At 40.6% G+C, this 12,430-nt stretch overlaps 1 protein-coding gene across 4 annotated transcripts in view; it reads right to left on the bottom strand.

Annotated features, from left to right (window-relative positions):
- Positions 1–9,931, bottom strand: part of PTPN4 (protein tyrosine phosphatase non-receptor type 4) — a 219,801-nt gene extending 209,870 nt beyond the window's left edge. For 2 of the 4 annotated variants that reach the window (XM_023185205.2, XM_023185207.2), the window contains exon 1: positions 9,174–9,494. The gene's annotated coding sequence lies outside the window, so the exon portion shown is untranslated. Of the gene's footprint in view, positions 1–9,064; positions 9,080–9,173 lie in introns of those variants that run through there. The other 2 variants (XM_023185206.2, XM_031936405.1) reach the window with 2 other exon arrangements.
- Between the last annotated feature and the right edge of the window lie 2,499 nt (positions 9,932–12,430).

The following is a 12,430-nucleotide window of genomic DNA, read 5'->3' as shown; positions in this document are numbered from 1 at the left end:
GCTAAGATTATCAATAACTTTCCAACAGTCAAATTCAAAGCCTTTTGGTCTTCTCTTTTTCTCTCAGCAGCATGACAGCTTCATGAGATTCCTTACTTCATCATCATCTAACACAACCACACTCTTCTCTCTCACAACCTTTCTATCAGTCTTCTTCACTGGCTTCTTGATTTTCCAGAGTCCTTAATCTTTCAATGATGGTAGTTAGGAGCTCTGTCAGTGTGCCTCTCCCTAACTTTATATATACTTCATAAGCAGTGACAGTCACACCCATTGCTTCAGCTACCATCTAAACAACCTTAAATCCTGCCCCTTTGGATTCCACAGATAGTCAGAGGCGATGCAGTACAGGAGAGAAAAGATGTTTCAGTATCAGATGAATCTGAATGCAAAATATTTACTCAGCTATTTACACAGTAACATGCCTAAAGACACACACCTTTTTGAATTTCAGCTCTGCTCTCCTTTTAAAACTAGGAATGGCACCTTTCTAACAAATTTCTGTCCTGATTAAATGAGGGGAAAAAAAGATTAAATGAGAAGTTCTCATTACCACAAGGACCTGACAGCATGCCCTGAGGACCCCATGCCACAGGCCTCAGAGGTGGCAAGCAAGGAGAAAAGAGATAACTAATGTGGGGTCAGAAGACTGGCACATACAAGGGGATTGAGCAGATAAGTAAATACACTGAGGAGATAACAGGAACCAATTTCTCACTGGTGGAGAAGAGATTTACAAATACAGAAAGGGAAAAGGCTAGATGAATCCTGAGATGTTAGATTGGAATTGGTTGTTATCAGTGTGAACTTTTTTTTTTTTTTTTTTTTTTTTTGTGAGATGGGAGTCTTGCTTTGCTCTGTCCCCCACGCTGGAGTGCAGTGGCGCGATCTCGGCTCACTGCAAGCTCTGCTCCGCCGGCCGCGCCCCACTCCATTCACGCCATTCTCCTGCCTCAGCCTCCCGAGTAGCTGGGACTACAGGCGCCCGCCACCACGCCCAGCTAATTTTTTTGTATTTTTAGTAGAGATGGGGTTTCACCGTGTTAGCCAGGATGGTCTTGATCTCCTGACCTGGTGATGATCCGCCTGCCTCGGCCTCCCAAAGTGCTGGGATTACAGGCTTGAGCCACCACGCCCGGCCCAGTGTGAACTTTTAAAATACCTCTACAAAGGCATAGAAACAGATTCAGATGTGTGTATACATATATGCAATTCCTAGCTCTATCCTCCTAAAAGTGATGATATACCAGCAGAAATGAACACAGTAAACACTCGGATCTCAGTTCCTAAATAGCACCTCTACTTAAAAAAAAAAAAAAAAAACCTGGATTCCTTGGAAAAACAAACTATTTCAGAGCTGTGATTGGATAGTATTAAGATCGTCTGGAACATCTTGTTAGGCCAGAATGTAAGGAAACACACCAAGGAGGGGGACAGGTCAAAGAGATAGGAGAGCCAACGTAAAGGCCAAATTTGGGACAATTTGACCAACAAAATGAAATTTTAAAATGACAGTAACTAATAAAAACCACTAAGCAGAAACAAATCCAGGAGAATATATTGATATAAACGAATGAATAAATAAATGTATGGAGAAGAAGGGGGAAATCTCTGTCAGTAGAATATAGAACTAATAAATGTAGGTGACAGCTTTCACAGTTGTGGCTGATTCAGGTAGGAGTCATCAGACCTGAAGGCTGGTGGTTAGCACCTTCAGCTCTATTGACACACTCCTAGATATCTTCTCACATGAGAATTCTCAATTACAAAAGGAAAAAACGGTAACTTCACAGTAGAGAAACCCAGCAGACTTGAATTTAACAGGTGTTCAAAGTTAAATATCGCTGGTAGCAGGACTATACAGCACATTTCCTAGTGATGCACTAAGAATATTACAACATTATTTCTATGGCATTCCTGCCAACAATGCACTCGGTCTGCAACGAGGAACCACTGGATGAACCTAAGTTGAGGAAAACACGTAACAGAAAAAAAGGACTCCACTCGTTAAAACTGTCAAGGTCATAAAGGACAGGGAAATATTAAGGAACCATTCCAAACAGATGGGAGACTAAAAGATGTGACAATCAAATGCAACGTGTGAACCTGAATTGGATGCTGGACCAAAAAGAAACGAGACACACTACTGGGATAGCTGGAAAAATTTGAATGGCATCTAGGTACCTGAAGGTAGTGTTGTATCAACGTTGATTTCCTGATTTGGCAGTTATGTAGGAGACTGTCCTGTTTTCTAAATACACACTAAAATATTTAGGAGTGATAGGCATCATGTCTGCAACTTGCTCTCAAATGATTCAGAAAAAAGTCAAATGAAATTAGAAATGGTGCATTCCCTTGAAATGGAGAAATAAGGATTAAAATGTAGGACCAGAAATGAGAGACGATGAGGTTGTTTCACTGAAATTTGAGGATCCAATTAGATATAGTAGAAAAAGCGGAAGGGTTGAAGACAATTCCAAGGTTACCCCTTGGGGCATCTGGAAAAGAAAGCCTTACTGAGCCAAGCACGAGATGTTCCAGGCTCATTCTGTGTTGTGTATACACATGATACATAGCTAGTACAATTTTAAAAATTAGTTTAAGGTGATTCGGGAGCTCTTTGTTGTACTTTTCTTGAGATTTCTCATTAGGTTTGAAATTATTTTAAAACGTTAAATAAGAACTCATGACAACTTCACTGTCTAGCAAAATACCTGGCTCACTGAAAGTGCTCAATAAAAATCATCTGGCCTTCCCTTGCTAAAGAAGGGAAGTTGCTAAAGAAGAAATCTTAGCATTATCTTCAACTCTTCCCCCACAATGTCCAAATGGACTCTCAGGTCTAGTGAAACTACTCAGTTTTCAGTTCTAATCTATATTGCCCTATTTCTGGTTCCTATCATCCCTCCCCTGGACCACTGCAACAGCATCTGGTCTCTTTGGTCTCTCTGCTCCTTTTCTAACCTCATCATCCTTGCATTATCCTTATATCTTTGCATCATTATCTAGAAGTCACGAATTACCTTTCAAAACCCGCATCTAATCTTATCATTCCTTATTTATATACCTCTAATTGTTCCCGAATGTTAATGCTGATTTCCCAAGAGGCAGACTAAATGCGTGTTTAGGGCACCAGTAACGCAAGGGCACCAAAAAGATATTTCACACATACACACACGCACATGCACACACAACAGTGAAGTGGGGGAGGCAGCAGGTAAAGGGAGAGAAAAAGAGGGAGAAAGAGGAGGGACTCTGACTTAAGAATTCTCAAGTTTACCTTAAGCTTACTTTAGGATTTGATATTTATTTCTGATTACACAGTGTATGCCAAGGGTGAGTGGGTACCATAAACTTTCCAGTACTTACAGTCTCTTAAACTGTGGTTTTCCCAATCCTTTTCCCAACTTGGCAACAAAGAAAATAATAATTTCTTAGCACACTGGGATAAGCCACGAAGGCTATTCAAAGCCAAAAGAAACCATCCTGGGGCGGGGTGGGGAAGGGGATCTGATATGCCCAGGTCCCATAAACAAGGGTATCTTGCTCTCCGAAACACTGGTAAACCATTCATGGCACACCAGTTGGGAAGCTCTATTTTAAAGGTCTTAAAATGATCCCACTCATTGTCCAAACACAAGGACCCTCACAAGGCTTCATTTCCCACTGCAATCAACACACATGCGTGCGCGCGAGCACACACACACACGCACACAGAGATTCACACACAGGAACAGACAACCACACCCACCCAGAGAGAGACAGACATATAAAACAAGACAACTTACATTTCTCCAAACACAACATGCATCCGTTCATACTTGACTTTTTGTACATGCTGTTCTCTCTACCCAGATCAATTCCAAATGATCCTTCAAGACCATATTCAAATGCCACTTCTCTTTTCCCCAGATCTTATTACACTGTCACTATGAATTGTAATTGTTTGTTGACATGTGTTACCACCCTAGAATTTGAGCTCAAGGACAAAAATCATGTCTTATTAACCTTTATATCATTGCTCCCACTACAATTGGCATTTCAAATGTTTGCTTCACTAACATATAAAGGAATGTTCACCATCATCCCCAAATAAATTTTCAAATTACATTAATTAAAACACTGAAATACAATTATACAATTAGCATTTTTTCTTCCCAAAACAAGGACACCCACTGTAGGTACTTCTGTAAGAGAGAGATCTGGCATAGAAATATTCATGACACTTGACCATTATCCCAGTCCTAGGGTTTTAAACTGAGGAAATAAACAAAAAACCGGTTAACAAAAGGTAAATGTCTAAATCAGTCATGGTATATCACTTGAATGTTTAATCACTTAAATTATATTCACTGACCTTGGTGGCTTTGGGTAGCTAAAATAAATAAACAAATAATATTCATGAAGATAGGAATAGAAAAATGAAAAAAAAATACCAACTATCACTTATTGATCATCTCTTCTATTTAAAGCACAATGCTAGATGCCTTACATATATTATCTTAATCCTCACAACAATTCAAGGCCAACTGACTCAGAAATTATATAATTTGTACAAAGTTTTTGAGGCTAGATTCCAAACCAGATTTGACTCCAAAGTCTATGATCTTTTCCCTACATTGCACAGTGTCTACTACACAATGTTCCCAATATATTCCTCTCAAAATTCTATCTCTACCGCCCAACTTTATTTTTTAAATATGAACAATTATCTGCAAGGAAACAAAAAAAAATATATTATGGTGGTGATCAAGGGCAAATGTTGTTACAGTATGTATCTTTTTAAAAAACTAGCAACTTTTAAAAGCAGTATTGTTGAAAAATAGACTAAATTCATAAGGCAATACAAAAGAAACAATTCCTATTTTAATTTTTTTAACCTAAGAAAATTAAGGAAACAGAGTAGGTAATGTAAAAACTTAAGAAGAAAAAAAAAGCTTAAGAAGGATGTATTAAACTATATCTAAACAAACATATGTTAACCTTAGGGTACTTATTACCAGGATTCATTAACTGATCCTTGTGAGTGGATTAAGCCGCATTCTTCCAGAAACAGGTTTCTGAATTTTGAAAAAGTTTTAAAGAGGTGGCATACGAATTGGAGAAGGCGATGTTTAAATTAAGGAAACGAGGACAAAGGAAAAAACAAGGCTATTTTCTTTTTAAGCAAGAATGAGAAACAAGGTTAATGAGATGAAGTTGGTAGAAAGTCTTCAAGGTCAAGCAGGTAGATTTGTAATTAATTTGATAAGTACCAGGGAACTCCTATATATTTTTAAATGGGAAGGTGGCATATTAAAACATGACCTTTAAAGATTCAAACTTTGTTCCATCATAAAGTACTGCCTTGAGTTACACAATGTTTTTGTCAAACAATTGGGGAGGTGGGGAATAATCCACTACCCTTTATGTGTGCTTTATACATACTCGTCTCAAAAAGAGAAACTGACTAAACAAAAATCTTTAGGTAATGGGTGAGCATATTGGGGAGGGGGATCCTTTCAGATACAATGCTTGTGAATATTAAATGCTACTGTATGTTTTAATAAGAATCACAGAACTTTAAGCAAGAAGGAACCTTGGAGATAATCTTTCAGTGGCCACCCCTTCATTTTCACACCAGATTAAATTGAAGCTCAGAACTAAATAACTTCTCTAATGCCATATATAAATAGACTAGTGGAAGATTAAATACTAGAACTAGAAATCCAATACTACAGATACTAGCCACATCTGGCTATAAATTTAAATTGATTAAAATTAAATACAATTTTAAATTTAGTTTCTCAGACACACTCGTCACACTTCAAGTGCTCCATAGCCACACATGGTTAACGGCTACCATAACTAACAGTGCAAAAAATATTTCTATCATATTTGTCAAACAGGGCAAAAAATATTTCTATCTTCAATAAAGTTGAAGGAAAAAAGAATATTTCCATCATTGCAGAATGTTTAATTGGACAGAACTGATCTAAAGAATAGTTTCAGAGAATTCCACTTACTAGAAGTATGAGCTTGGACAAGTTATTTCATTTCCCTTAGCTTCTATTTGGCAGGGAGGGGACAGGATTAATAGTACCTACCTCATAAAGTGTACTTGGTGAGTGGGACAACATGAAAAGCCCCTTATACGGTATCTGACACTTAACAGACAATAAATACTAACACTCTTCCCTTCTGGATCCTTTTTTCTTTCAACTACTCTATATAACCTCCTTGTTAAAAAACACAAACACAATAACCAACCCAAGTTGATATCTTCCTCATGATAGTCTATACGATGTAATTTTCATTTTGTACTAATTTATTCAACTACTTGCATCTCTCTTCCAAAGTTTCTACTTAAGAATAATGAAATGAAGAATGAATGTGAGGAAAGATACCTCTAATGAAATGAAAGAGAGTCTAATAAATTTCCCCTCCTCTTTTTCCCCATTCATGCAAAAGATAAGAAATTACGCTGTTCCTAGATAATGGTACTTTCTTATCAATAAAGAAGATTCTATGGTATTTCTACATCATACCCTATCTCACCATCTGTACTACTAATTAAATATTAAACGAAGAGATAACAACACCTCCTTCCTACAGTACTTTTCTGGCAAACAATAAAAAGGATTTTCAGAATACTAAGCCACACTTCAAGGCTTCAGAGCTTATTCTAGTAAACTGGCAAATATAACAAATCTGGACTGTGGTACATAAAAAACTTCATAACATGCAATAACCGCGAAAAACAACAAAATTCAACTCAGTTCGTAAACTTCTACCAATAGCTAAATTTTATATAGGAGCAACAATTCATATTTAGCCACAATAACCGCTCCTAGCCACAGCAACCATTCCTAGTGAGTTGATCAATTTTGCATTCCAAGAATTGAGGCAGAACTTTTAAACATTTGCCCTTAAACATACACCAAACAAGATTTTCACGTATTTTTAGAAAAGTTTTCTTGTTTAAAAGTGGCCATATTAACTCTCAAGCAGAGGCAAAAGTACTCTCAATAACAGACCTCCTTGCAATTCTCTGCTAGTCTCTTACTTTGCTCCTTAAAGACAACTACTAAAAACCATGATCACTGATCCCGCTTTTAGAGTTTGTAAGTCATAAATAAATACTAAACATATAACAATGGATAGTGTACTTTACAACTCAATTATGTTTAGAAGACAATACTATTTTAAAAATACAAATCACACTTTAATAACAATCTAACGAAGTCATATAAGTTAAAAAAAAAGCTGAAAAGTTTTTATTACCATCTCACATAAACCGTATTACTATCTCACTTTATTATACTTTTTTTTAAAAGTTAGGCATCTATGCCCAAACTGACTAAATCGAGTATGAGAGATCTATAATTTTTTTTAAAGTCCTTCAACAATAATGAAGTGTACACTGGTCACAGAATAGTTCAAATGAAATTTCCTGAGGCTGCATTCTAAGTACATCCGACCCAGAAAGTATTTTTAGCAAGTATGTTCAATCAATGCTGGTTTTATGCCTAGCCTAAATTAGAAATTGGGTGTTATAAATTTAAAGTAACAATGTTACCAGGGACATTTTAAAAGATATTTAATTAGAACATAAGAAAAAAACACAAGTTTGACTCAATTCAATACCTACAGCTCTGAAGCTAAGACGTTAGGGAACGGGCAGTAAGAAAATCACATCCTCATCTATTACTACTTTTGAGGAACCTGCGATTTTCTAACTTAATAAACGTGGACCTACCCAATTAATATTTTTAAAAACTACAAAATAGCGATGCCTCCTTGGATTTTAAAAACCTCTTGCCAAATTTTTAAAACAGACTAGCAAAATCACAAACATTCCCATGTACAAAAAAGACTGTTTCTCTCTTATAAATCACTCAAGATCATCTTATGGGACCGTGCGTGTTTCAATGCAAAATGTAACAAAGATATGTGTACCATAAAAAATGCGAAGAGACATAAAAATTGCTTTTGTGGTAACTGGAGCATAAATTTATTCTGACAAAAAATGGTGATGTCCACAAAATGATCACATTCATGGGCTAGTGAAGAGGTTCTGTACAATACACAAACTTTTGCTTACGAGTTTTTTCTTTAAAAGAAAGTTGAATTTATATTAATCAAATCTAAGATTTAAATAATATATCTAGCTCTATTCCATTAAGCACACTTTAGACTCTGAACAATATTTTAAGGCCATCTCCTTCCCCTTTAAAATTGAAAACAAAAATTTTTTTCCTCTGGCACGTTCAAGTTCAGAAAACCAAGATTTAAAAATGCCCTGGTTTTTACTATTCCAGTCTTCTTTCTACTGTAATTGTCTTTTGCAAGTCGGACACATTGGCCTTTTGTTTTTCTCTTTCTCCATAAATACGTTTTAAATGTGACCAAACCGCTGTACTCTTTCAACTGGGCCCAAGATCTGGACACAGAAACTTAATATTACTGAAACCTCTTATTCGAAAAGCAGCTGGCATACTGCAGATGTATAACAAGTTACCCTAGAACAAGCGTTCTGAAAAATCCTACAAATCGTCCTTGCACATACTGATGTCACTACATGATGCAAGCCCAGACATAAAATCTTCCACCCCAAGTTTTGCAGAAACATCCACACATCACCTGTGCAACTGTAAGCTGTTCCATTTTATGGAAACCCTGCGAAATGCATCATTATTTACCTACATCTCAACTTTTTTTTTTTTTTTGTTTTAGCTCAACTACAGATTCCCCAATACAGGTCTATACTGGTAGAATCGTAACAGGCTTAAAACTTCAATGGTAGGAATAGTTGGCTCATGCGACGTGCAAAAAGCGCTCATATGAGCCAATTAAAAAAAAAAAAAAAAAAAAGGAATTCTACCAGCAATGGAAAACTCAGGATTCCAAAGCTTTACCTAGAGTTTTAGGTACTGGGGAACATTCCATCTCCGCACCTATTCCATCCCTTGTCCCTTCTCTGACCCATAATAGAGATTCCAACTATAACCCCCGCAAGAGCAGAGGTCCCAGGAAGAAAGGAAAGAAGGCATTTTTTCCCCTTCCTTTTAGATCATCCTCGTACCTCAGGTTTGCTCTACCTGGCTCACCTCGCAGGAGCCACACATGCAGGTAAGAGCCTCGCGTTCAGCGTGCAGGGCCGAGAGGCCGGCGGGGACCGGAGAACCTCTTACCTTCGTATATCACAGCCGCGTCCTCTCGGCTGGAGAAAAAAAGCCTCGAGGCCCCGGCGCGCAGGGGAGAAGCGCGTCCGCCGTGCCGCTCCGGGGGGCTACCTCAGCGCCCCCCGAGCAGCCGCCGCCGCAGCGGTCGCGCCACGACCCGGAGCCGCCAGCACCACCTCATGCTGCTGGGCAGCCGCGGGCCGGCGTCGCCAGGGAGGTGGCAGGGAGGCGGGCAGCCGGCGACCTCTCCTACCTCCCTGCGGGGATGAGATAATCCACACCCCCAAAAGTGCGTGGGGGAGGGGGGCCTGGCCCCAATCCTCCGACCCCTCGGCCAAAGCCAAGTCTCTTTCCTCTCCGGCTCAGGCCCAATTCTGGCTCCTGGGACCCAGGAGTCCTGAGAGAACAATGTTGGTGGTGGGGCGCGAGGAGCGGAAAAGCGCGCTGCGCGGCGTGAGCTGGCGGGTAATCCTGGGCAGCGTTTCTGTGTGAGAGTGCAAGAGGAGCTCAGTCACCCCCCTCCTTCTCCACCTCCCCTTCCTCCCCCTCCTCCTCCGCTATCTCTTCCTCCTCCCTCAAGCACACCCCCTCTCCCAGGCCGCAGCATAGCAACCGAACATGGCGGCTGCGCAGGCGCCGCCAGTCAGCGGCCGGGAGCGGCGGCGGCAGCAACAGGAGGCGATCTCGCGAGAAGCGAGGCTAAAACCCTGCCCCGCCAGCGCAGGGAGGAGAAGTCGCACCAGTCGGAGAGCGGAGGGACACGCAGGTGCGAGAGAAGACGGCCTAGCAGGATTGGGAGGGCGGATAGGAGGGCGCATTGGAGGGGGAGGCGGAGCGCTGTGGCCCCCGCCCCGCAGCCGCATCGCGATTGGTTGCTTGGGCTGCGACCCCTGCTGCACCCAGTGACCTGAGAGACCGGAGAGTGGGACAAGAATCCTGTGTTAAAAGGGGAAACCAGACCGCTTGGCAGCCGGTCGCCCCAACCTCAGTGCTCCTAAAGGATATAGGTTTTGGGGGGCAGTTTTGAATCATTTCCTCTCCTAAACATAGGCTCCAAAACAAAGCCTCAGCAACCAACCTTCGTTTATAAAACGAACGTTCGGGGATGCCTTCTGTGTGCCTGGAACGGTGTGCTTTTTAAAATTTAGTTCATTCTAATAACATGAATTTGGTGTTATCACGCCAGGGTTTTTAGCCAGGTGCATTATAATATTTTATTGGTGATACAAACTTACTGGTAATAGGACAGTTGCCTGCGGGTGATCTCAGCTGAAATGGAGGAAGAAGGGATTTGGGGACCGCCACACTTCCTTTTTGCCCAATTTTTATTAGTGCCCTTTTCTGTCTCCAGGTGCCTTCGTTGTCCTTCCTTGCTCTTAGCTTGAGCATCCTATCAGAGCCTACCTTTATAAAGACGATCTTTCAAAAACCACTTTCCCCCCAAGCCGACAAAAATGACTACAAATCAGGGGAATTTGAACAAATCTGGAAAAGATAGAAATTTATATTGACTCTCTTCTCCCTCACACCTGTTAGTTTTTCCATTTGAAAAAGACAGCTTGTCGGCCGGGCGCGGTGGCTCAAGCCTGTAATCCCAGCACTTTGGGAGGCCGAGACGGGCGGATCACGAGGTCAGGAGATGGAGACCATCCTGGCTAACATGGTGAAACCCCGTCTCTACTAAAAAATACAAAAAACGAGCCGGGCGAGGTGGCGGGCGCCTGTAGTCCCAGCTACCCGGGAGGCTGAGGCAGGAGAATGGCGTAAACCCAGGAGGCGGAGCTTGCAGTGAGCTGAGATCCGGCCACTGCACTCCAGCCTGGGCGACAGAGCGAGACTCCGTCTCAAAAAAAAAAAAAAAGAAAAAGAAAAAGACAGCTTGTCAATCCATGTTTCCTGCTTTACTTCTTCACTTGCTTTTCTTCCCAGATCTCTGTTGTCACCAGTGCTCAGTCATTCCTCCCTAAATACGCATTCCTGCCTCTGACTCGCCATTTTCTGTCTTTGATCATGCCATTCCCTCTGCTAAAATGCTCTTCACCTCATTGTCATCTGTCAACATCCAGTCATCCTCCAACCAAAGATCATATGAGACTTCCACCAGAAATTGAATGTTTCATATAAATAGAATCATACAATATGTAATTTTTGTTGAGAGGCAAGGTCTCGCTATGTAAACGGAATCATACAATATGTAATTTTTGTTTAGAGGCAAGGTCTCCGTATGTTGTCAGGCTGGTCTCCAACTCCTGGGCTCAAGAGATTTTGCCTTAACCTTCGGAGTAGCTGGGATTACAGGTGTGAGCCACCTGGCCTACATGTAGTCGTGTGTCTGGTGTTAAGCAAGACACAAAAGTTCCTGAGCGGAACTTCCCCTGCAAGTCACCAGGATGGACCCTTTGAAGTTACCAATACTCACTATTATTCCTTGAAAAATCTGAGTTCACCTTGAATCTACCTGCCTGCAACCCTGGAAAGAGAAGAATCAATAATTATCCTTAAAAAAGAGAGAGAGAGCTTTAGACTGTGCCCCAGCCTCACATGGGCCCATTGAAAGTTGAATTGTGAAATAATAAATTAATGTATCTCACACTTTAAAGTACATGCTGATCACCTGGGGTTCTTATTAAACTGCATGTTCTGATCCATTAGGTCTAGAGTGGACCTGAGACTCTGCATTGCTTTTTTTGTTTTATTTTTTAAATAGAGACAGGCTCTCACTGTGTTGCCCAGGCTGGTCTTCAACTCTCCTGGCCTCAAACAATCTTCCTGCGTTGGCCTCCCAAAGTGCTAGGATCACAGGAGTGAGCCACTGCACCTGGCCTAGAGACTCTTTCTAACAAGCTCCCTGGCTTTTGGACCACCGTGGAGTAGCAAGGATGTAGTTCCTTAAACTGGAGTCTAAGAAAATATATATGCAAATTCTCTACAAAATATGTAAATATTTTGCTCTTACTTAAATTATGTTCTCTTAAAAGTTAATATATTCTAACCGCTATGCTGGATCATTTGATGACCACCTTGTAACGAAACCCTGCACTTGATTTTGTATTTGGCACCAAGCACAAATTTAATTTTCTGGGGCTAATGGGAAAAGAATAGAATACTTCTTGTGGAAAGGACAGCATTCTGGCTAAGCGAAGGTCATACGTCCTTTACGGCACACTGCACAAAAGTTTAACAGAAATTCAAATAGAGAAGAATGTTGGGATAATTAAGTCAATTATAAACATGCCAAACAGAAAAGCGCATACCATAGCAGTGAG

Source organism: Piliocolobus tephrosceles, chromosome 11, assembly GCF_002776525.5.
Source record: "Piliocolobus tephrosceles isolate RC106 chromosome 11, ASM277652v3, whole genome shotgun sequence".
Lineage (NCBI taxonomy): Eukaryota > Metazoa > Chordata > Mammalia > Primates > Cercopithecidae > Piliocolobus > Piliocolobus tephrosceles.
This window is presented reverse-complemented; position numbering and strand designations above follow the sequence as displayed.